This window comes from Rhynchophorus ferrugineus, unplaced genomic scaffold, assembly GCF_030347505.1.
Source record: "Rhynchophorus ferrugineus isolate W39M unplaced genomic scaffold, kcgeb_rfMv2 rfM2, whole genome shotgun sequence".
Taxonomy (NCBI): Eukaryota; Metazoa; Arthropoda; class Insecta; order Coleoptera; family Curculionidae; genus Rhynchophorus; species Rhynchophorus ferrugineus.
The window spans coordinates 62,743,042-62,770,328 of NW_027472581.1; the positions used below are offsets into that span (position 1 = coordinate 62,743,042).

The following is a 27,287-nucleotide window of genomic DNA, read 5'->3' on the forward strand; positions in this document are numbered from 1 at the left end:
GGTTTTTCACTATTGGCTCATTGACTATTATCACTTATAAAACTTACATTTGCGAATACAAGTACCATTTAACACTTAAATCATTCATTGTTTTCCATAAAATTATTGTTACCGTACAATGCCACAATATAATGTGCTTATATAATTAACAATGCTACTCTTTCGTTTTACTTCATCAGAATTATATTACCAGTGCGTTGCAGTGTTTCTAGTTCCGTGTTTTCTAAATGCAATAAAACGTTTTATTGTTATATATTGTTAATTTACACACACACAGTTAAACATTGTTAATTTTATTATTAAAATTGTTAGTTTATCCAAAATCCAATTCATCATTAAACAATCTCCCATGAAATAAAACAATCAAAAAATGTACAAATACGTTTTTAGTTATTTGAAAGCAGACAGTAACTGATCATAACTCAAAAAGATAATAGCTATTTAGCTATCATTAGGAAATCTCCTGTTTACAAGTCCTCTTCTAGAAGATCTGCAAAACGTCAGATGTAACTGAAGTAATGACAAGAAGAAGACTAGAGAACTCCAAATACACCGATCACAGTATGTTTATACGATGACATATTATGAATCGGTTACAATTTTGGATAGATTATATTTAGTGAGATGTCAGTGAACAATAAATTTTTTTTCCCAATAAAACACGAATATATCTATATGAGTATGATAGAACTTATAGAACAATAAAGACTACTATATCAACAATATCAATGAAGAAGTATATAACATGGCATATAGTGGTTTGTTAATATAACAAATTTATCGCAAAATACTATATTCGTGTACAAGTGGCAATTCTCCAGTGCTTACAGAAAGACAATAGACAGAAAGAGACAGTTGTTTGGCCAGACACCTATTTTACATTTAACTATCATTGAACAACTATAACATACAAAAGCAATATTGAAATACAAACCATAATTGAATGCAATTCCGCAAGGAACAAATATGCGGATTATTCCAAGAAGGATATCAGCAATTGCCAACACTACGTTATATATTAGGGGTGGCCAACCCTGTCGATCGCAAGACCAAGTTTGGTTGACCATCGATCTCTTGCAATGTCTAGGGTGGAATTCCGTATACCATGGACTTTGAAGCGATTCTAGAAGACACAAATTTCCTGAAAGTTCACCTAATTATAATTCCTTTGTTAGAGACATGCAAATTCAGTCTTCCCATTAATGCTAAGGCAACAAAGTAAATTTTAAATCTGTTATTATCTGCATCTACTTTGAATTAATAAATATTATTAATAATTAAATTTCTTTAATTCACCTGGACGAGAGTATTTTCGCCCTTTAAATAATTATTGGCGTTGTTCTTTATGAAGGTAGATAAGCCGTATATCTATATTTCACTACGAAGTGTCAGTTTTTAATTAACAAAAAGTAAGTCATAATCTCATGATATATTTTCCTGGCTCAAAAAAAAAACGAAAACGCGATAGTGAATACGGATATCAGAAATTATCAACCATACTGTGCATATTTATAACTTTTTCATATTTATGAACAAATGGTATAACTTGAACTTAAGAATAGTACTCAGAAAAGTACTATAACTTAAAAAGGTTGGCTATTCTTGTTATATATATTTACCTTTTAAAAACTTACAGATCATTCAATACTTCTCTTCGATCCAAATTGATTTCAATAATGTACTTTATATAGTGTACTATTCATACTTTGAATAGTGTATTTTACGTATTTTGTTTAAAAATACCTAACCGCTACTAAAACACAGCTATTAGCACGATCCTATAAATATGTGAATTTTATTTGCTGATTTGTACATAAAGCTTTACTAATTTTGCATAGCACATTGACTGATAACACAACCGGGTAAAAAGTTACTGCTGTTTTTAACTGTAAATACTACATTTACATCGACTAAATCCATACATATGTTTATGTTAATGACAAAATATGAATCGACAACTTTATTAAATTAACATTTTTAAATTTTTAAAAGTTTATATATTCATATATAAACTATATTCATATAATATATAAATAATATAAATATATAAATTAAAAGACAATATATGATGTAGAAGAAGTTTTAGGTATAACGAGGGACCTCAAACTGAGCTTAAATTGAAAAGAAAATGAATAAATAAGAGACAAGTCTCCTTTTAAACAATATTTTCTACTCAATACAGCTGTTGAACTATGAAAAAAAATGCTTATAAATAGCAAAAATGCAAAAATATGAAGACCTTTGTATAAGCAAACATATGTTTATTAATAATTGCCAGTAATAATGAATGATGCTGCAATGGTTTGTTTTTTTAACCATATATATTTATATTATTGGTAATGTAATATACAATTGCTTGCTATATTTTCGTCAATTATATACTTATAATATTACTTAATATATTTCGTCATAAATGTCATATAACAAAATTTGACGGAATCAGAATGGTTAATCTACTACAAAATGCTAAAACCAAAGGACACGTGGCAAATACTGACAATCATTACTGACTACAATTGATGCACTTGCAGGAAAAAGGATCGCAATATTCTGAAAGACAAAAAACATAATTTTTGGCGTCCTAAAACAAATGGGACATCATACTACCCTTCGTATTAGTATATGGCCAGGACAAAAATTCACTTGTTATTCCTCCCAAGCAAAAAGTAGTTCGATTACTGGGTTGCATCCAAATCCGAGGAGACATTATTATTCTAACACGGTATTTTTTTTACCCAAATCTTTTGTTTTTATTTCTCTTTTAAATAAAGATATTATTCTTTATTCTCTTTTAATTTTTTTTTATTTTTATTTTTAATAAACCCTCTAATTTTTATTGCAAAGTTTTATGAATTACTTCTAATAATAATAAAATGCTAGAACAAACTTTACATTATCAGTATGGTACGCAATTAAAAGTTATTAGTATTTATTAATCATGCAGCGATTATAAACAAGCACAAATAATCGATCAATTTTCAACTCACACAAATTATGAAATGTTCAATGCTACATGATATATAGAAATGAATAATAATCTATGAAAAAAAATACAATTACTCGACATACAGATATATAACCAGATAGAACTTCAAAAACATAGTCTTGCGAGCAGATTTATATTTTAATATTATGGTTACATTTTTTTGTATTATCGAGTTAGTACCATTCAAATCCACATTGTGGTACTAATAACAACAAAAAATGCTTTATTGTGTTCAGGTATATTACCTCTCAAATAGAGATTGATGTAACGAGATTTTATGATATATATAAGTACCTACAGGTTGTTGTTATATCTTCAAATGAATGTATACTTAATAAATAATGTAAATATCCTCTATCAAACTTGTTTTTCCTTGACGTACTCACAATTATGTTATTTATAAAACTGAAATAAAAACTTCGGAAGTTAAAACGACAACGTAATATTTTTGTTAATTTCGTTTGTTTATTACTCTCTAATTTAAACAAAAAATGTCTACCAAAATGTAATTAGAACAATGAGATATTCTTTATAAATATGCATTACGCGCGAATATTGAGCTTAATACGTAAAAATAAGTATACCATTACGCATACAAATGCTTCATTGTGTTAATAAGATACAAGGAGAAATATTGAATTGTATTGCAACAGGTGCCTTAAAAATAAAATACTTTGAATGCCAAGAGACATTTTCAAGATATCCCGTCGAGCAAAATTCAATTAAATGGAACGGCAGTCTTAAAATCGTCACTTTCATTAAAATCGTTACGAAGAAAAATTGAGAAGAAAAAAAATCGTTGTCGCTGAAACATTTTCAGGTCATGTGCTTTTTCCGTAATATTTTTCAACCAGAAGTAGTTAGCGAAATTACCGCATTTATTATCATAAACCGTCAACTGAGAATGTTTTAGTATTTTTTTCTTTGTTAATATGGATGATTTCTCAGGAAACTTAACTCTCAATTAACAGAGTGTACATATTTTACTCTGGATCGTGACTGCTATAAATTAACTACATTGTCCAACAGCGAAAATGTTTTCGTCTGATGAATCAGAAATCACCATAATAGTTACCGATTAGCTTTAATTTTTTATATTATGTTTTGAGTTTGTGGAAAATGTTTATCGATATAATCTAGCTGTTTAAATTACATCCAGCGCGTTAGCATATTTTTTCAGCTGTCTACATTAGTTTTGTTATTGATACTATAGGCAAAAGATGTGAACATACACCTTTTATCATAATAATAATAATTTGTATCGTACCTCTCAAGTAGGGTAGTATTAATGTTGGAAAGTATCGACTGCAAACAGTTGATAGTCGCAAAACAGTCGAACTAGTCAACACAAATGAAAAAGCAGTCGACCTAAAATTGTAATTACTATTTCAGTTAAATGCACGCTTCGACTGTTTCTCTATAGAGGTAATAGACGGAGATATACGAATTCCTTCTTGTATTAATTTTGAGAAAGGAAAGGGCTGAAATAATTGTACGATTCTTTGTGCTCTATAGAACAGTTAATTTTAAATTGGCCACTGGCAGTGTGAAAAAACGAATTGAATAATGATCCCAAATATGTTTCACCGTATTTTAATAGCTGGAAAGTAACAATGCCATAATATAATAAAGTAAATAAAAGTTTATTTCTAAATCATTCCAACGTATGCTTAAGAATGTGTTTTTAATCTGTCTTCGGATTCTATTATGTTCAAAAGAACATTCTCATTTTGAATGATGTAAATTTATTTTTTTATTATATATATTTGATTTGATTATCAAGAGATATAATGTAATGATCCCTAAATATTTGTATCGTATTTTCTCAATGAATCTGTATCAACAATTTAACTACCGCACATTTTAAAAATAAACTAACAAATTTTTTTGATGTATTTTAAAGTCTATTTTACCAACGAAGGTTTATCTGGACTGGATCTACTGTTTAACGTGGGCTTCGAACCACGGTACTCGGTATTAAGCCTACCGACTCGCCAACGACCAACTTAGAGACCATCCCAGAAGAAAGTTTTACCCAGCCTGATTACTGGCGTGACTAGGATGGTTTTTCCTTGTCGGATTTTCTACTGTTGCCTATAAAAACATTTACAATTAGAATTACAAACATAAAGTATATCAATGTCTCAGCAATATCCGAACCCGCGACTATCGCAACAGTAGGAGGACCGTCCTGTCGCATTAACCACTGCGCCACCAAGTCGGCAAATAATAATTGTACTTACCGTTAATCAGAAATATTTTTAAATTATTGTTCGTTGATAGTTGAAAAAGACTTGAATAAACATCGATAGTTTTAATAGTTCAAAAGAGACCTAATAGTGGCCGAGATAACATAATATGATTTTAATATTTATCAATCAAAATGTTCACCAATTTGGGGTGCACGAGAACCCTAGGTCCACCGAATTTAAAGATGATATATGCACAAGTCACAACCAGTAGGTTGACTGACTGTTTATATTGTATAACTGATTGATACCACAGCAGTCCACCATTGTTGGTGTTGGGTGTTGGGTAAGTTTAGCTTCTTACCATATGCACATTTAATATTTCATTCCAGTATGTTTATTATTGCTATCAATTATCAGTATTGTATATTTACTATTGTTGTAATTGTCTATTTATATATTATTATTATATATTATATTATTTGTTATTATAATTGAGAATACTATTATTTATCATACTATTACTTATCAGTACAATTATTTATCAATACTATTAACTGTCAGTACTATTATATTTCATTATTATTAACTATCCCTAACTTTCATTGCCGTTGATATGTACTTTTAATTTTACCATTGTCCTTGAAAGCAAACTTCGGGTATATTTTCATCTTCTATTAGCTTGCTCTATGTCTTTTTGGAACTGCTTGATGCATATATGTGAGAAATTCATTCATTTTTCATTAAACAGACGTCAAAGACAATGGTGAACAACTATGGACCTTTATAAAAATATTGACCATATTTTTTCATATAGTATTATTGTAAAAAAAGATTAATTTATATTATCAATCAGAATTCCATGAAATAATTACCCATTTTCAGCTTTTCTGTCAGATCATGAATAATAATTTGTCTTCTTTTTCAACAGCTTCATTGTCGGTAACTACTTGTTAAATTTCGCCGGACACCAATAACCGTTTTGCCGTCGGTAAATACCGTCACCGGTGCCAGATTTAACGACGTCAATGACGGATTCTTCTATCAACATAATAGAACGTGTTGAATCACTAATATTTCTCTAGTGCTTCCATTTACAGAGTCGACTACATACGTGCTAATGCATTACTATAATGGAAGTGTTACAAATAATTAATCACAATGTATGTACTATTAGTAACGTCATCAATGATAAATCATTTATGATTAAGTATAATCTTTACAATAAAGTCTTATAGAAAATAAAGTTAAACATTATAGTTGCTATTTGTGGTTCTCAAACTATAAAAATCAACAAGTCAAAAATGATAAATTCGATTTCTTTCTAGAAGACTTTTACTATAAAAAAGTTAATGGTCCGTGTTTTTGTAAGGGAACCGCTGCAGAAACAAAAAATTAACAAAGGAATAATAACGGTAAATAGACATGAATAAGTCGACGAAAATCGGCATATAAAATTCATAAATTTCTAGTAGGTATATGCTTTTGGTTCTGGCTAAATCACTAGTGTATATTTAATAAAAAATATATTTTAAAGTCATTACAAACACATCTCTTTCACACAAACACATCAAAATAACAGTACATGAATATATTTGTTATCAATGAAAACTGTTAGAACCAATTCACAATTCCGTGTGTTTAAAGTAGTAATAATTAAAAGTTAATTTTGAGCTGATTATTGAAATATGAAATTTGGGAGTATGTGGGCTTCTATGCACTACCCTTACAGCACCAGTTATTTAAGGTTAAAATCCATATTTCTACAATTTGTAATGAACGTTTGCAAAATTCGCCCCTAATGGTTAACCCTTGGTGGATACCACAGTTTTAATAATTCATTTTCTATTGTGTAAAGCAACTATAATTTAATTATCTTACATTTGTTTACATTTGTGCTTTAAGTGGATTCTATATACACTGATAAGTACAGTATTGGGATGTACTAACATACTTTAAAGTACTTAACAGTCACATATTCAATTATACTTGTGATGGGTTCTAGTATAAGTAAGCATTTACATGAAATACTTTATTTTTGAAAATCTGAATGATGACTGTAGTAAACTGATTTTCGTTACCTTATAATTTAATTTTGTATGCCCAAACGGGATTATAGTCAAGTGGGACCTTTAACAGCTTGCAACAGTGATCTGCAACATATTCAAATATGTTATCTCAGATGTCAAACACATGCAGGGTATTGGCACCACCGTGTGCTAACCACCATAGCACTAAAAGACCAATTTTTTGCTATTATATCTATAAAAATTTATTATGAAGTCAAACTAATGCTGTAGTGCTTTCTATTTCTATTATCGTTTCGTGATATGCAGTTTCTAGTTAACATTTCGTGATTTATTTTCAGGATTGAAAATCAGAACAGTCTGACTTTTCAAGTAAAAGGTAACTACTTAATTTCATGTTATGTTACAATACAATAAGTTGGAAGAAATAAAACAATGGAAAAAAGATTTATAGTTGTTATTGTAATAATTTTTATTAACTTTAATAGAATGATTTCAATGGATGTTGAATTTACATACTTGAATTTACTAATGTTATTGGCGCTTTTGAGCTGTGTCAACAGGTCGGTTATCTTTCCACCATTAATATTCGCGTATTGTTTTAAACTGTAGAAGTTATATATTAACAAAATTTCTTTTGGATATTAAGAAACTGATAAACTAACATTTTGTTGGTAAGATTCACTGTTGAACCGAAGAATCCTATTTATACCACTTAGCCCCTTTCTTCGCTTTATGATAATGATGGAAACCCAAGTCTAACTCATAGTGATAAACAGATGTAACAAATCGCTTCAGTCCTTAAAGTAGCACATTTATGTATTTTTGTTCAATCGCTAACGAGTAGCGCTTGCTTCCTTTTTAAATTAAATATAGTTTAATCATGATGTTGTTATGAACGATGATTTTTATTTTTCGATAAATGTTGAATTTTTACCTTTGCTGTTGACAGATTTTGTTCCTAGACTTGTTTCACGAAGTTTTTGAACAAAGAACAAACCTAGTATTTCATTTAACGTAATACGCGAAAATGGCGGCCTAAAAAATGCGAAATATTTCAAGTACAATTGTGGAACTATGTTTTTCTGAATGCAAATGTTGGTCTGTCGGGTAGCATTTTCCAACGATAACGAAATACCACTCATTTAAAATTTTAATGTTCGCGAACGGTCCGTGTTGAGACTTAATGACCAACTTGGAACGTATGTCTGTCGTGACCAATTTCGTACCATTAACAAACCAACGCCCTACTAAAGAATTTCACCTTTTGCACTTTGACTTTAACGCAGGATCGGTCGCACCGATGGTTTCTACGCTTTCCATTTACCGCCTATTTTCAACTTTCATTAAATGATCTGGTTGCATCCGCATGTAGTACAAATAATATATCGAAGAATCAATTGAATGTTCATTTTATATATATTTATAGCTATACTTTTTATACGATATATTGAGTGCTTATATATATTCTGATCATTTTTTCACTTTAAAAATGCAATCATTGGGCATAACACACATCAAAATATTTCTATCAACATGACTATAGTGTGTAGAAAGAACAATGTTGGTTTGGCAGTGATCCACAATTTGCACTTCTGTGCAAACCAAACCATACTGCATCGATCTGAACAAGTAATAATTAAGAGGCACGCAAGAGGTATGCTATTCAAGTACCTCCTATTCGAGCTACAACAATGTCCCTTGTAACTCTTATAGTGTGTGACCGAGCGCTACAGTACTTGATACACTATTACATATACACTACTACATAACTTGACAGCCGGACTAACCCATGAGACTGTCTTATGTTTTATTTTATGTCTGATATGCGATAAAATGACATTTTCAGCAAATTCATGTAGTGACTATTTTCCTGCCTTTTGGATCATTCCCATAACATATCAAGGAACGAAATTTTTGATTCATCAACAGCTAAATTATTAAAAAAATGTTGAGAGTTTGAATTGATGTTTCGTCTAAATCTTGCAAGTCATTGTCTTCCGACTTTTTTGATCCCCCGAACCGTTCATTGCTACTGGTATCAAAATTACGTTGAAAGCAAAACTGGTAATGACGGTATATGACGGCGCAGCATCATGATAAAATTGTAAAAGAGCTTCGGCAGAAGATTTCTTCAAATCAAGCAACAAAAATAATTAATGAAAATGAAGTTTTGTTCCATGATTGGAGTCTAATACACTGGATAATACAATAATATTAAAAACTGTTAATTTATGTAGGTAAATGTCAAAACCATAGAATTTAACAATTAGGTTAGATTGTTAAAGAGTTGTATAAATTGATGCTTCTCAGTTTCAACAATTGATATTGCTGATCAAAATATACGCAATATGACGAAGTCTTTAACTTTAACGAACTTTATTTTCTTCTATATAATATAAATAACTAATCAAGGATTTTTGTTATTTCCTTCAACTATAATACAACACATTTTTTTATAATATTTTTCGTTTAGTCACTCGACATAAATCCTTATTTTAGTTAATCTATATATTTTTTTAACAAATTTTCTTTATTTATTAAAAGTTATGAAAGTAACACGTAAAGTTAGAAATGAATTTAGTTAAGATAGTCTCATGGTGACAGAGATAATGGAATTCTGCTAAATGGTAATGAAAATATGGAGTATTTCATATGGTAAACGCCCCATAGTTGGATTTAGTGACCAAATAACATGACTTCAGAGTTCTAGCTTTGCATTAAAACGCTACGCATTAAGAAAATACAGGCTGCACGTGAGGTATTGCACATAAAATATAATATATTATACGCAAATATAGATAGCATATTGACATAGAAAACAAGTTTGTTGAAAAACGTGCATAATCGGTAAACCAAAATGATGTTTTTTAATACATGGTAACGCGTGACCACATCTCGTTCACAGATATTTGGTAAAAAAATAAGAACATGTTGGTTTACCGCATCCATCATAGAATGCGGATTTCAAAAACGTGTATATCTTTATGCATTTAATGATTATTTCTATCTTTATCAAATCTTAAAAAGTTAATATTAACATTAATTAAATTATTTGCAAACAGTTTCTATAAGAAAATAGCTGCTTTTGCAATCTAATTATGTTGGTCAAAGTAATTATATATTAAACACTAATTTAAGATATAGTTTTGAAAAATATAAACGTATGAGAACATAGGCAACTTTGCGACACAATTAATGTTATAACTGTTATTTTAATAACATGTATTAGGCGTGTGGCTTAATATTTAAATTTTTCAATAAATTATTGACATTTAAAAAATAAACAACGAAAAACAAAAATTCATCATCTAAGATTCTGATGCAATCACCGCACAAATCCCTCTTAAATGGGGCTATCTCTGATAAAAATACCAATTTAATCCATTTAAATGTTTCCAATTTTTAGACGACGTTTCCAATTTTTAGACGTTTCCAAGACCTAGCTGTTACGTTTACTTTAAACAACCTAAAAGTACTTTCATAAGAATGTCGACACCAGGAATGTTACTTGAATGCTATTATACTGAATGGTGTTACGAATGATAACTTGATTCCCGTCCTTTTTTTTGGAAGCATTTTTTCTTACGCAAATGTCTTGTCAAAATTCGCCTGGAATGTCGAGTTGAATGTGCTGTTTATTAATTACCATCGTATATTATGTTATATTGAATATTTTGAAATTTTCAAAACCACAAAAGGTCAACAAATATTTTTACTTTAAATATAGTTTTAGCTGGAAGAAAAAACCTTTCAAATTTAATTACAATTAAACAACATTAACGTAAATAAATAAAACAATAATTATAATATGTTAAGAAAACTATAATTGCACAGAAAATTGCTGTGAAACTCTATCTGAAAAATCAACAAATGTACAGACAATAGACAATGCAAGAACAAACACACGGGTTTTAAACCAACCCGTATAAAATAAAATATTGTTTTATCTGCGTTCACCTTTAATAAATGTTCATATAAAAATTATTCTAAGTTGTTAGTGTAATAACCCCCGTAGCTATCTTATATAACCAGAGAATGTTGAATAAACACTGATATATTATATCTTGATTATGTTAAGTAAGACCAGCGTCTTATGAATGCATTGATCAAATATTGACAATATTTTACATTTAATTAAGTAAAAGCATATTATTCTAATTCTAACAAATTATTAGCAATTCGTTTTAAAAGAACAGAGAACATTTTGGATGATCATGTCTTTACTATTAGGTGCTTGCATGTATTTTGATCAGGTTTCGGCTTTAAAAGGACATTTACTAAAAAAATGGCCTCCATATTTCTGACAAAATGATGTTGAAAGAACGACATTGGTTTAATTTTTAGCACTAATTGACGAATGAATTAGTTTAATTGAGGTCAGTCGAACTTTATGGCCATGCCTATTCCGATTCGGTGTCTATATGGATGACTCTCCTGGACTAACCTAAGGCTTTTTGCACTTAGTATTGTCACAGAAGATCCGCTTTTCATCGGCAGTCAAAATATTGATTAAATTAAAATATTGAAATAAAATTGAAATTGTATTTTCAGTCAATCTCTATGATCATTTTCTCTCCGTTTTGATTTTTCCCAATGCTTCCTTTCCTTTTCCGGGACTGATTAATCAACCGCTAAGATATCAAAAAGTCTGTAGCGATCTTGAGGCATGTCGAATTTTACATCGTTGAATAACGTTCTACGAAATACCGAGAAATAGACGACAGTAAAAAACCTATAACATCCATGACAATACAAGTTTTGATTGGCTGGAACTGCGCATGCGCACATGTTCTAATCTAGCCAGAGATTTTTGACAACTACATGTCCTTTTCTATATACGCCCAATCGTTTACCACAGGTGAGGTTAGAAATCATTTTTAGGTTAATTTTGTATTTACATTTTGTTGAGGTAATATAATTATTTTATAGACAAAATTAGGGGCAGATAATGCGAAAATAAATGTATAAGGTATAAATTAGTAAAATATTACCATTTTATAACACTAATTTTGTAGATTGTTGTGGAATAAAGGATATATTTTTATATTTAATAATTAGATCTTATTGGAAGATTATAGTAAAGGTAAAAATGAAATATGGTCCTTTTTGTATACATTTTCTGTTCATTTGTTATTATACTTATATCTTTCTGATTTTACAGATATCTTGAAGATACCAACTTATACAACTTTAATTCTTTTTTTTTAAAGATTACACAAAATATTGAGAATTTAGAAGGGTCTTAATCTTAAATGGGCGCATGCGAAACAATGTTTTAGTTTGTTCATTTGCGGCTAGGTGGCTCGAGGTATAAATTTGGTAGCAAAGCTGAAATTTGACACTTTCTGCTTTCAGAAAATTCTAGAAAATAAGGCGTAGAGTACGTGCGTTTATAATTGGTGAAAATAATCAAGAAGTTACTGGATATATTGGACTTTTTTGGTAATTATATACTTCCGATAGAAACAATTTGATTTATATACAAACAATTTCGGTTTAATTTTTTTCGACAAAGCTTTTGTTGAAAGAGTCTTTCGAAATGGAGCATTTTTTAATATGGCTGACAAAGGAAACTTATAAACTTACGTGTTAAATATACTTATTTTGTTAATTGTTTTTTTATGGCTATTTTTTAGTTAAAGTGATTTGTTTAAATCTGAAATCATTTCAGGTGTTGCGTCTCAGTAGCGTTTCAAATAGCTTTCACTGCTTTCCTAGGGATATGTTCTATGTTAGAAATGGTTTTAGCAATAAATAATGAAAAACTGATGGGAATCTCTTGTGAGGTCTTAAATAAGACCAAAAGGGTTTGTAATGTACATTTTACACCGGCTGATTACAAACCAAAATGAGGAAGAGCATTAGTTAACAGGGATGCGGTTTCAGTTGTTATTTAAATTGTCTTTTATAATGTTAACTTATGTAACTGTTATGTATATGTAACTGATTTGAAAAATATAACATCTCTATTTTAGCTGTGGCATAGGAAAAGGAAAACATTGACCCAAATATGTCAGCAAACGTTATTGAGTTTAACAGTGAAGTTATTGAAGCTCGGCAGTATGATAAATGTAATTTGACAAAACCAAGGACTTTTTTACTTTGTTGGTAAATGACGTCTCGACTGTTCTATTTAATTCCCAGATTATGCACAAAACTTAACCTAAAAAGCTGTCTATCCAATATTTTATATCAGCAAACGCCTGTATTTTTCATCACGATTAACTGTACTGAGCATTTTCTACGAGACGCGATTAGAAAGATGATAGGTAGGTGATGTTTGTTTTGGTGGATGAGAAAAGCGAAGAGAATAGCCAAAAATGAAACATTTTTTATTGCAACATTATTTGACCGAGTTATAATTAATATAATATAAAAGGTTCGATATTCAATAGTTTATTAAACTTTGTATATTTAAAAGTATAAGTTTTGTGTTAAATCTGCTATGTTTTAATATATTGTTAGGACAAAATATTGTTATTAAACATATAAAATTCTAAGAATTCTCCTTTGAAATAATACTTGTATAATATTTATTTTTGTTATTTTTATTACTGAAATTATTATTAATAAAATATTTTAAATTTCCCAATACTCATATTGTCAGTCCCGCCCTCTGGTGGCAAATGACGTTTAACTTGTTTAAAGATAATACATGGGAGATACACCTTTAATTCCTTTGTGTTTTGTGACGATAATCTAAAGTGAACTAAGCGAGATTGCAGCTTCTTTTTACTTGTGGGATTTTGCCTTTGCGGACCCAATACCTATGAATGACAACGTCGCCAAATGTGATATTTTAACATGTCCAAGGGACGTTAGAATTTCAGAACAGGACGCTCAGGCTTATTACCATTTTATTCTGTTGATTTAAATGCTGTGTTTGGTGCTGCTAAACATCAAATAGTGAGTTTGTTCACAAAGTATTCGGGTTTTCTCTAAATTCCATTCCATTCTAATTATTATTTTCTATTTAATTATTTATCCATTTATGTTTGTATATTTTATTATTTATCTGTATTCTTATATTCTTAAATTACTGCAAATTAAAGATAATAGCGGTTTTTGGCATTAAGGCACCGAGGCAATAAATCTACCGACTGGCCAGTAACCAATTTAGAGATCATCCCAGAAGACATCCGGTCTTACTCAGCCTGGTAACTGGTGTGTATAAATACGATCCATACATCATTCAAAAAAATACATCCATGACTATCGCAACAGTAGAAGGACCGTCCTGTCGCCTTAACCACTGCGGCCACAAAGCGAGCTCTGTTTTTATTTGTTTAAGAAGTTAAAATATTTTATATTATTTTATTTAAATATAATTTTTATTTTACGCTGTGGGTAAATTTTAAACATCCCTACATCCGCTACCTCATATGTGCAAAAAACTAACTGTCTGACGGCCTTCATAAAACAAGATGCAGACGACAAAAAAAAACGCTGCAACAGGCCGGCATGTTCCATCATTTTTCAACGTGAGCATCGTTTTGTTAATGAGGACAAATGCATAAGTAAAGAAAAAGACAAACGACGATCGTGGCTGCCATGCTACGAATTGAATTAACGGCAACAGATATTGACCTCTCACGTGCAAAGTAGGACACATCTTCTAAAGCGGCCCACATGCACAATCTGCCGCTGAGCGTGTTTCGCTGGACCAGACTGCTCACCGGAACTGCTGATGTCATCTTTTACCTGTATGACGTAACGTTACTACGCATCGTCGACGCAAATTAGTCATCTATCTGGTTTAATATTATACGTAATATTAAAGGTATTTTAACGAAATATTTTGTTATAACGGGTACATTTTTTAAAATTTTAACCTAGCATTTCCGTAATTATTAATAACTCTGTTATTTTATAAGTAATCTCTGCAAATAACTGCTATATAACACTTATCGAAATATTTTAAAATATTTTATTGCATTAAAAAATTATAAACTCATTATTATACAGCTATACCGAAATTTAAGTGTGCTTTGGAGATTTATAATGTTCTATAGTTTCATTTCATTAGATCGGCATTGCTTATTATTTTCTATAAGTCCTATATTACCTGTATGTACGTGTTCTTGCAAAAGCATTTTGATGTATATATATTTTTAAATAACAATGTTAGATAATGATACAACAATTATATTCAATAATTTTGTCAATTATCTGTACAAAATAACAGTTTTATAGTTAGCATTATCAAGTTATTCAACATATATATGGCTTGGGCCAAAGGAAACACTCAAAATTGTGTTATTGTGATATTCATTTTTTTAATTTCATTTGATTAAATCTATTTCCGAACCACATCAAATGGTTTCAGAAACTTATGGCGATGCTGCTCCCTCATATCCTCAATGTAGGTTTTAGTTCCAGCGACGTAAAAATAGGGATGTTAATGTAAATGATAGAAATAAAGAAACTTGGAGAGCCAAAAAAGTTCAAAGGCAACGAAATACAACATTTATTACACCTCAAATTCTCAAAGACTACATAAATTCATTAAATTGCCAGAGGCAAATATTGACATAGTTTAACATTTGATAAATCAAATGTTTTCGAACGTATACAAGTAAAATATGAAGAGATTTAAAACAATAAAATGTTAATTCACTTTAAAATAGCATTTTATTGTACGAAAAGAAGAGAAGACTTGTTTAACCGCGATACAAAATGACGCTGAAAATTTTTATTTATTCAAACATAAACCAAACAGCCCATCACTACCTTAACATAAGCTTCCCGCCTCGTCCTCGAATACATAGTTTTCGATCTCAGGCCCGACTACCACTTGTTCAGATTAATGAAGATGGTTTCGAAATACCGAAGAAGTGCGAAAATGGTTCGAAGTCAAATCAATATCGTTCTGTTGAAACCGTATAGTTATTTAACAATCCAAGTTTAGAAAGTCACCTTTTAGGCCTGGTGAATCAGCATAATTGCAAATTCAAACTGTACTTATGTTCTATTAAAACAAATAAAGCATTAACCAACGACAATTGATAAATTAAACTATGGACTGCAACACGTCTGAAAATTGATTAAAAATCGTACTGGGATATGCAAATGCGGGTGGGGTGGGACTTGGATCAATGGATCCTGACCTGCCGGAATATTATACGAGAATTAGCAAAAAATTAATCGATCGACGTATTGAATCTAAGAACGAGGACTTATTTCCACTCGGCTTTCAACTTTTACCTGAAAGATCAAAAGTAGTAGTTAACAATGGACAATGTTATTCATATTTTAAAAAATTTCATAGTAATAAATACTAGATAGAGCGAAATTATACGAATATATGCGACTTGGACAATCATATTTATATATAATCATACAATCAATCATACATAAAATAAAATGCACAAGGCAAGGCAAGTCGGGTTAATGTAAAACCTGTAAAAATATTGCTAAAATTCTAACTGTATTGCAGCGTTATGAAGGTGTACAAAAAGAAAGAAATGAAATGTCTCTAGAAAATATTCTGCAAGCATGTTCAAAAACCCAAGCTGTACAGTCACAAACAGCCAAAAAATTATATTTAAGATGTACCATGTTTACCGAAAAATCAATACCGGTCATTACCAACAAATGTCACTAGGCTTAAGCGTGCGATTTTATGGTTTGACACGTATGTCATTTTATTCTAACGACATCAAGTTTCAAAGCTATACATGTTATATTTTGCGAAACTAATACCATCATAGATTTATACCTCAAATCATATTTATACCATCATATATTTAATCAAAAGACAAAAGCCGCTGAAAGTCATCGTTTAGTGGTAGAAACTTACGGTGATCATGATCTAACCTTAAAAACACGTGATGCGTGGTTTAGAAAATTCAAAAGTAGTTTTCGATATGCAAGACAATGAACGTTTTGGTAGATCGAAAAAATTTGAAGATGCGAACTCAACTGCAAGAATTATTGGATGAAGACCCAACCCAAATTCAAAAACAAATGACAGAAGCGTTAAATGTATCTCAGGAAACCACTAGCGACCGATTACTAGCAATGGGGAAAATCCAAAAGATGGGAAGATGGGTGCAATATCAATCGAATGACAGGAAAATGAAAAATCGAAAAATCGTCTGTGAAATGCTACTTCAAAGGTATGATCGGAAGTCATTTCCGCATCGAATAGTGGCGGGTAATACTAGATTTATTTATTATCACCCGGTGAAGCCGGTCCATCGACCCCAAGGCAAAATTGTTTTCGTCGCAAGACAATGCTCTGTATTTGGTGGGACCAGCATGATGTATTACGAACTGTTAAAATCTGATGAAATAGTGTTCGCTACCGACAACAAATGATCAATTTAAACAATGCATTGACCGGAAAACATCCAGAAGGCCGTCTCATCAAGCAAAACTGGCCAAGAACCAAGAAACATGAATGGAACATATTATCGCACCCGTCGTACTCTTCAGACCTTGCCCCTTCGACTATCAAATTTTCGCATCAATTGACACGAGCTTGCAGAGTAGCCTTTCGCCAATTTCGGAGAATGGTTTTGCTCAAAGAACAAAAAGTTTTTTTGGGATGGTATCCATAAATTGCCTGAAAGACGGACAAGATGTATGTAATCAAATCGCCAATACTTTGAATAAATTTTTCCATTTTCTTGAAAATTATGTAGTTTTTTTGAATAAACCTTTAATGACGATCTTAAACAATTCTGTGAAATAAAAATGCTTTATTTCTACAGATAATTTAAAAATATCAAAAAAACATACAGTTACATATTCGATATTTGAACGGTAATTTTATATCATTAAAAAAACATCAGAGGTTTAAACAGGTGTCTCTGTTTACACTTTAAAAGAGTTGTTATGTTTTTCTATCAAAAACGAAAACTCCATCGATTTTAAATCCATGTTCCTTAAACTGATGTCTTATTCCAGACGCGGATTGATCCTTACGATCCTCCTTAAGTCGAGGCTAACTGGTAAAATGTTTTAGCTATTACATATTGTCGTGATAAATCCATTAAGACGGACAAAATCTCGAGTAGAAGATTATGAGATGAGATAACGAATGTATACGCCAGTGGAATAAGGAAAGAATACCAGTAACTGGTTTTAAAGTAGGTAAGTTTATCGTCCGCAGAAATTCATATCTGTGTCAGTCTGAGCATTAACCGTATACCAGTTATCCGGCATCAAGTCGTCGTAGCTAACGACCATCGAGCTATAAAAACAGTGCAGCCAGCATGACAGTTATGCGGGAAAAGAAAAAGACGGATAGAGATCGGCTGGATTGGATTGTGGCATTTATTTCGTTTGTTTTAGTACCGTTTTCACAAAAAAATAATAATATGTCGCATTCGCGTTGGTTGTGCTTTTTTCATTTATATAACACATAGACCTAAACTTATCTAACCAGTACTCTTAATGCAGGGTATTTTGTAGTACTACACTGAATATAAAGTGACATTGACAATAATCAATCTTAAACAGATTAAGACAAAAATGCAATGAAAAAATTTAATGTGACGGTTAATAATTCTTAATATTTTTGATTCTGAAAAAAGGATCAATTCATAGTTTAAGATTACAAATTTGTAGACAAGAATTTATTTTTCATATTTTCAAAGCTTAACCCTTTAAGAATATGCCCTTAAGAAGATTTTTCAAAATTAAAATTATTTTCGGAAATATAGCTGTTAGTAACGCTCGGTCAGATAGGATCGAACCATAGACGATAGGGATCCTTGTCTACCTGCGATCGTATTCCCTCGTACAACCTTTGGTACTCTTAATACATATTTTAGAAAAAACGAAAAATAACGAAGAAACCTTAAATAATGAAAATAAAATTTCTAAATTCGTTTTAGAATAAGACAATATTTTCCTTCTCATTTTATTTCAGCTAACAAGAGATACAATGCTGTCTGATACATTCGAACATGTAAAAGATTGAACTGCAAAAGTTGTTCGCTTTTCAAATGTCTGCAAAATTCTTCAAAATATTAGTTATAACAACTACAGGTTATAAGCCGGCAAAGGTTGTTTTAACGTTTTGCATGTATTAATAAATTTCAGATAGCGGTTTGATATTACTCTGATTGAAAACGCCGAAGTCAGACAGAACATATTGTATCTCTAATCGGACAGGAACAAGATAATGGAGGCCCTTTCTTGTCAGTAAAATTCGTTAGAGAGGTAAACATTTTTACTCTTAGATATTAAGTTGCAACGCTTTTTACTGGAAGTATTTTAGCGTGTTGCAGCTGCACTGAATATTAGTATGGGCATGGTCATTAAGATATCTCGAAAAATGAAAAATATAATATTGGATTCACAGAAAAGAAACGGTCCTCATGCGAAGTGGGTGACTAATCAAGATCAGCTTGGTGCTAGTTCTATTATCAAAGATCAAATATATGAAATGTATAAAAACACTGAGTAGTTTTTTCAATATTAACACAGATTAGTATAATTATTTCAGAGGAAACTGTTTGGAAAGTATCCATAGATAACTTAGAGCTATTGAGTATTTAGATAAGACATCGATATTTCAGAATGGGACATTGGGTCACTCATGACAAGATGATAATAAAAAATGTTAAGAAATTAAAAGTTTATGGAAAATGTTAAATGTTGGAAGAACAATTGATTAGGTATTATTAGTCATAACATGTATTCATTGCAGATATATTGTTCTTGTTCTAGAATTGTTGAGTTGGAATGGTTAATAACATATTTCGTTTGGATGAACTCGATAAGACACATTGAAGAAGAAACTGACAAAAGATGAAATCGTGAACAAATATTAGATAGATTGGATATTAACTGTTTAGTTATTCACTTGAATTAAACATTCGAATGTAAGATTACGATTCAATGCTGACAATTTTCACTTCCAACATGGTGTTGAGGGTGGAAACAATTAAAAGTGAGTATATAATTAATCTACGATAACTGTAGGAAAGAGAGGACTGTAGGAAGTAGATTGTGAACGATTTATGTGTAGCAGCATTATGTTAGCAGCATAGATATGTGTCTAATTGTTCAGAATTATATATGAGCATTAGGTTAGAATGTATGAGGATAGGATGAATACTCACTGTTTTGTAGATATGATAAATATATTAGACAGAATTCAGTGATTAATTTTATCAAGCATGTATGGTGTACACAAGTAGTAACAGACGAAATAAAAAATATATCGATATCAAAATGACTCGACAAGGAACCACACCATAGAACGAAACAAGAACTATACTTAAAAAGGTAAATATGGTCTCTAATGAAAATAAAATACATTACTTGGATATACAATTGTCAATTAAGTGGATTAGGTCTCCAGGGGATACCATATATGTGGAAAAATGTTCAATGTAAATATAATAAAAGAACTCTAACCAATAAACTATTGTATGTATACTGTCCAATGTATACTGTATGTATAGAGCGGCAATTGGAGATTAAAAAAATATAAGTATATAACAATATCAAATAGAAAAATCAAGAATATAATCAAACAATTATTCGCAATTCTGAATAGCCAGATCTTCTTCCACATGCCTCAACTTCTGCTAATAATATTAATACAACAGCACCAGATGTTGAAAATGAATATGGGTTCCATATTTTGAATGCAAGTTCAATTGTTTTTAAATATACGTACTGTAATTTTCCATCAAACGTTTTTACATCACACACATTTTGTATACAACATTCATACAAAATTTACTTATATGTGAAAAATAGTTTGATATCTGGACCACCTTAAAAGATGGCGGAATTCAATACTTTTAATATCTCTTAGAATTTAAATGTTTGCTGAAAAAATATTTAAAATGATTAATCATAACACATGGGCTGAAAAGAGCCGGGTAATCTCCATCAAGAGCCACACGATTACTCCAGCGCCGCTCCATCATTTTAATATTACTTTTGTAGAACGATTTATTTTTTGCCTGAAAATAGTCATGTCACTAGTTGCTGTCCACTGAAATAACGATCGTTTTGATTCCGAAGTGAAGTGATGGATTCATGTTTCACCCATTGCCACATATCGACGCAAAAATTCCGATTTATTAGGTTTAAACATGGCCAAACACTGCTTAGAATCATCAACACGTTCTTGTTTTTAGTCAACAGAGAGCAAACGTGGCACCCACTTTGAACAGAGCTCTGTTATATGTTAGCCAACTCACGCAACTTCACTTTTTGATCATTCAAAACAATTTTGTGGATCTTTTTTATGTTTTCTGATGTTACCACTGTATTTGGACATCCACTACGTTCTGCATCATCGTTGTCCCTACGACTACGTTTAAAGCCAGCAAACCAACTTTTTATTGTAGATTCTGATCGAGCGCGTAAAGAAACAGTGTAAAATTAAAACACGAAATTCTTTCTGATCCATTGTTTTGAAAATAACAAAATTTGTGTCAGTTTTAGCACAATAACTCACAAACTTATGACTAGAATATCATGAAATTTGAATATTTTTGAAGGTTAGTATTAACTGAAGAAGCGGCGAATGCAATAAAACTAGCGCCATCTATGTATTAGGCCCGGGATTTTTGAGCCCATGTGTTAACATCTAGTACAAATACCTTGCGAAAGTGAACAAATGATCAGAATACATGCAAGTACCTAATAATATAATAAATATACAAATTATAAAACGTCATGAAACAATCAAACACACATATAAAAACTATTCAAAAACACGTTACTTTAAAATCAATTTTGAAAAATGATGGACATCAATACAAAAATGTAAGGAAACATGCTTACCACTTCCTATTAGGTGTATTTTTATAAACAATTACTATTGCTGTAAATAGTACGCTGTTAATTTAGCACTACAGCACTTTTTTTTATAACTAATTCAATAATATTCAATTATAACTTCTTCAAACTGACAAAACAATGCGAATTTCTATTTTTAACTTCAAGCAATTTTTGATGACAATTAAATCATCACCCACAAACTAACGAATGCTCCCCGTGGAACGCCCATTCACTTTACTACATGATTCATAATTACTTATAGGATGTAAAATAATAATGTATCTTGTTATTGTTATTTATTAGAGGCCACATATGTTTTTACTGCACACATGTTTATTTTATTAGGTGTTGAATATTTACTAGTCACCGATAAATGTCGCTGAAATTGATATGTAGTACTTTAATCGGTACTCTATTGTCTCACACATATAGACAACATTCATTGACAAAGGATTCTGTGACCAAAATACCTAATAAAATAAAATGCAATAATAACTACGAAGAAAGCCAAAAGCTGTTAAATTCGATGATCGTTAAATGGAAGACCGTAAATTGATTTGGGTGTTTTCTGTTGTAAATTTTATTTTCAAATTTATATCTTGTTTTGTAAATCACCAATGAGTTACCACAACAAATGTATATTTTAATGACAGAGCATCGTTAAAGGTATAATCGCGCACTTACGGGTGTCAAGAGCGACAGGCAGATGGGGATCCTTCGCGAGATAGGCTACTTTTATAAAACATGAATTATAAAATTTTTAAACCCTCTCTAAACCTAAAAAGAAATGTATCCTCATATCCAGCCCTTCTATTTTTTTTCTTCTTTTTCTATTTTTCTTCTATAATTTTCTACATCCCCATTTTTTATACAACTTTTATGTATAATTTCTTAAATGTTGATACATTTTTATATTCATGTTAGCCCCTGTTCAATTTTAATATTTAGTTTCTTCAAATAAACAAGTTCCGGTAAATAAAACAAGTACAGTTGTATAGTCGTGAAATTGCGAAAAACGTCGAAAGCAACAAAAAAAGACATAATCTTTTGGATTCGGAATTTATTTGTAATTAAATAAATTAGTAATTTTAATATTTTAATATAATTATCTAGTATTATTTAATGATATATCTCTTATATTCTAGAACAGACATGTCTTATTCTCTATATTAATTACATATATGTTGTGTTATAAGAATATATGAAATAACATTTAATAATATACTAAAATGTAGTAAAAATGTAGAAGATATAATCAATAGAAAAAAAGAAATAAAAAGAAAAAAGTTGTACTATGGCACTATATAATAACCAACAGTGTCAGAAAACGTCCATGATCTTACTTAATGGTCAAGCTACAGACGGTTGGAATCTTTTCTTTCATCAATTTCTTCGGCTCGAAAAAAAGTTAAAAAACATTTGTAATTGAAGTGAATAATATGAATGTTCTGCTTTCAACTATATACTGATATATTTTCAACATACATATAGCACATTACATTAAGCATTTACATTAAGAAACATCAAAAAACCTAGTCTAATAATTGTAGGGATATTTTAATATAGTTCTGTTTTACTTCTAATTATGGTATATTTTTATATTACATAATAAACTAAAATTTCAATATTATTAACATTATTATGTTTTGTTAGTAAATTTTTACATAGACGTAAAATAAAGTAAAAATTTCTAAATTATATTTTAAAGACATTTTACTAAGAGTTCATCTGAACCGAATCTACCGCTTAATGTGAACTTTGAACCACGGTCATTAGCATTAAGCCTACCGAGTAAGCGAGTGTCCATCCCAGAAGACATCATACCTTTTTGCTAATATATACCTACTGATTTGTTACTGACGTAACTGGAATAGTTCTTCTTGTGGTATTTTATGCTCTTGCAAATTGCCAATCAAAAATGCAAATAAAAATTTGTAACTCCCTAAAACGGGGCTCAGATTCTTTATCCGAATTCGGGGTGTGACGCCCCCGGGGCCCGAGTCATCCTTTAAGCCAAGTTGTAATGCGACTCGTGACTATTTAATGAATCTAAGTCATTTGTTAGTGTCACAAAGGGAGTACGGTGTCATGCACCACTCAATGCAATTTATACACAGAACTTAAGATTCATAAGAATATTTCCTCTGTTAATGGAGACGAAACTAACAATCTTCCCCCACGCCGTGTTTCCAAGTCCAATAGCTCCTCTTCCCAAATATCCACCGGTTCTCTCCTACAAATTCTAACCTCTCACAATACCCCACAATCATCCTCATCTCATCCTCCCCAATCTCCCATCTTAAAAACGCCTAAAATAGATAAAGTTAAACCGCCAGGCAAGAAAAAGAAAACCAACGAACTATCTCCTAAATCATCGACAAGCTCCTTAGAAGATGACACAATGGAAATATGTGAGACTCCACCACACAAATAATGAGTCCAAATCAAAATCAAATAATTATTCAATGGAATCTTAATGGTATCTAACCAAGAACTGAAGAATTAAAATTAATAATTGGCAAATATAATTCGATTGAAATCCGAAAGAAATCTGAAACCGATTGACCAGTTTAATCTAAATCATTACAAAATATATAGAAAGGTCAGAGTTGATACTGATCGCGCAGCGGGTATTGTAGCCATTGCAGTACATGAAACGATCGATTCAGAAGTTCTTCAGGTGAACACAAACTTGGAAACCATAGCAATCAAAACTTATTTCCACTTTCCAATGATAGTTTGTAGTATTTATATACCACCTTCCTTTTCTCTTAATCCTGATGAACTTGATGACCTAATGACTCAGCTGCTTGCTCCGTGCCTCATTGGTGAAAATTCGGGCTCCGCTACACATATAGCTCTTTCCTCAGATTCCCAATCCTCTCTTGATTTGATCCTATGTTCGCCCTCTTTACTTCCTAAAGTATTGTGGACTTGTGCGGATGATTTATATAGAAGTGATCAATTTGCGATAAGAATCTATTCACATTCAAGACATTTAAGATTCAATAAATTTCTTTACTCCGAAGCTGACTGGCAATAATAAGAATCCTCATTCATCGTTTCTACATTTATTAAAGGCGATGCTAATGGAAACCTATATCGTTTTATCATAGCTATTACATACGCAACAGAAGAATCAATCCCTATCAGTTCTTCTAATCGCCTTCCACTTCCCGAACCACGGTGCACCAGAGAATGCAAAGGTATTCCCAGTTCACACATTTCGGGAATTGCCTCAAAGAATAGATGGATGACGAATATCGATGACATTTCTTCTTTACTGGCCCTACATTTTTCTAATGCAACAGATGACTGTCATCTTAATGTCGATTTTTATCAGAGCTCCACTGCCCAATATACCATTTAACGAGATCGAAGATTTATCTGTCAATAAACCATTGAGTTTACTTGAATTAAAAAGGTCCCTCTCCAAATGCCGCTCAACTGCTCCCGGTCCGGATGGTATATCCATTCTTCTTTTAAAAACCTTCCTACCCTTCCATTCAACACTTGCTCAAGATTTATAACGACATATGGGTTAAGCATACTTTTTCTTCTAGATGAAGACAAAGCATTATTATTCTTATTCATAAAAACCAGAAACCCCACAATAGCCTCTCTAGCTACAGACCAATCCTTACGGACCACCTGTCTAAAATTCTAGAACGAATGATTAGTGAAGAACTGAACTTTTACACTATAAAGGGTTGATTTCGGTTCATCAGTATGGCTTTTCACCTGGCAAATCCACAATTGAACCTTTAATAGAATTGGAAACTGTCATCACCAATGGCTTCAGCAAAGATAAACATACGATCGTGGCCTTTTTGGATATTAATTGGGCCTTTGACCGTATCTGACAGCTAATTTTTACACAGCTACATTCTTGGGGCATCCGGGGTAATATATTGTTCTATATCTCCAATTTCTTGCATGATTCGTTTACGAATACACTGGCATTATTCAGCTGTTTGTCCTTAAGAATGGAGTTCCTCAGGGTTCTGTCCTTAGCCCTAACTGTTTATCATAGCATTAAATTTTATAATTGATATTCCCAATGACAATACACATTTGATGCTCTTTGCAGATGACATCATGGCATTCTGCTCTTCTTCGGATCCTAGTGAAGCTTCTGAGATAATGTAAAGATATTTGAATGGACTTACTCAGTGGACTCGGGCAACTGGATTCAAAATATCCCCTACAAAGTTTTCAATAGTGAATTTTTGCAGGAAACGAATTCCTGTTAAACAGAGTGCAAAGTTTCTTGGTGTTTACTTCGACCAAGCACTTACTCGTAAGAAGCATATATACAATTTGAGACAGAGAACCAGTAAGGACTTAAACATACTTAAATTTATTGCTAATCGCAAAAACGGACCCAACCAAGATGCTATTCTACATGTATATAAATCTATAATACGCCTCAACATTGATTATAGAAACTTTATATACAACACCTTTTGCACACCCTATCTACGAATGCTTGAAGCAGTTCAAAATCATGCCCGGAGATTGGTTCTTGGAGCACATAAATCTAGCCCAGTTGTTAGTCCACAATGTCTTGATGGTATCAAACCGCTTAAATATAGACGATTCAAGCTAATTCTTAGAGCAGCCTACATATTTTGCTCTATACCAACAGGCAACAAAATAATAAATATGTACATTAGGAGACCCATTACACCGTCATGTAGGACACGATCTTTCAAAGACCAGTTCTTTAAGGTTATAGACATGATCGATCTTAATATAGATAAACTTAATCTGCGACTTCACAACAAATAGATCTCTAACGATTCACAGCAAGGATAATTTTAGTCGTAGAATCTTCAACGGCCTGTTTGGTCATCTTTTATCGCTGTATCCAAGCTATAAAGTTTTGTACACGGATAGTTCCAAGTCGTCTGAGGGAGTAGGCACAGCTGTTTATGGATCCTCTAGAATAAAAACTTACAAGCTTCATGAACATTCATCCATACTATCGGCAGAATTAACAGCTATCTGGAAGGCTCTACAGATTATATTGGAGGTTGATTCCGGCGATTGCTTGATTTGTACTTATGCTCTGAGTTCTATCCTACCAATTGAAAATACAACTTTTAGACACCCTATTATCGTTCGCATCTATAACATCTATCACAATGTTGTTGAACTGAAAAGAAGAATATCAATTGTTTGGGTCCCCAGTCATGTGAGTATAGAGGGTAATGAAAGATATATCCCATTATTACGACTAAAATGGATAGTCTTGTTCAACTGGAGTGCGACTTGCTGGAGGGCGATAATAAATTGTAGTTTATTAAGCAAGACTTTTTTGCT

General features: G+C 31.3%; 1 protein-coding gene and 1 long non-coding RNA gene across 6 annotated transcripts in view; one reads left to right on the forward strand and one right to left on the reverse strand.

Annotated features, from left to right (window-relative positions):
* Positions 1-27,287, reverse strand: part of kst (spectrin beta chain, non-erythrocytic 5 kst) — a 127,452-nt gene that overhangs the window by 78,529 nt on the left and 21,636 nt on the right. The window contains exon 1 of one of the 5 annotated variants that reach the window (XM_076394280.1): positions 21,966-22,183. The exons of the other annotated variants lie outside the window; for them this stretch is intronic. The gene's annotated coding sequence lies outside the window, so the exon portion shown is untranslated. Of the gene's footprint in view, positions 1-21,965; positions 22,184-27,287 lie in introns of those variants that run through there. 5 annotated transcript variants of the gene reach the window in all.
* The window catches only part of LOC143190153 (uncharacterized), a 121,593-nt gene that overhangs the window by 78,168 nt on the left and 16,138 nt on the right, over positions 1-27,287 (forward strand). The window lies entirely within an intron of this gene.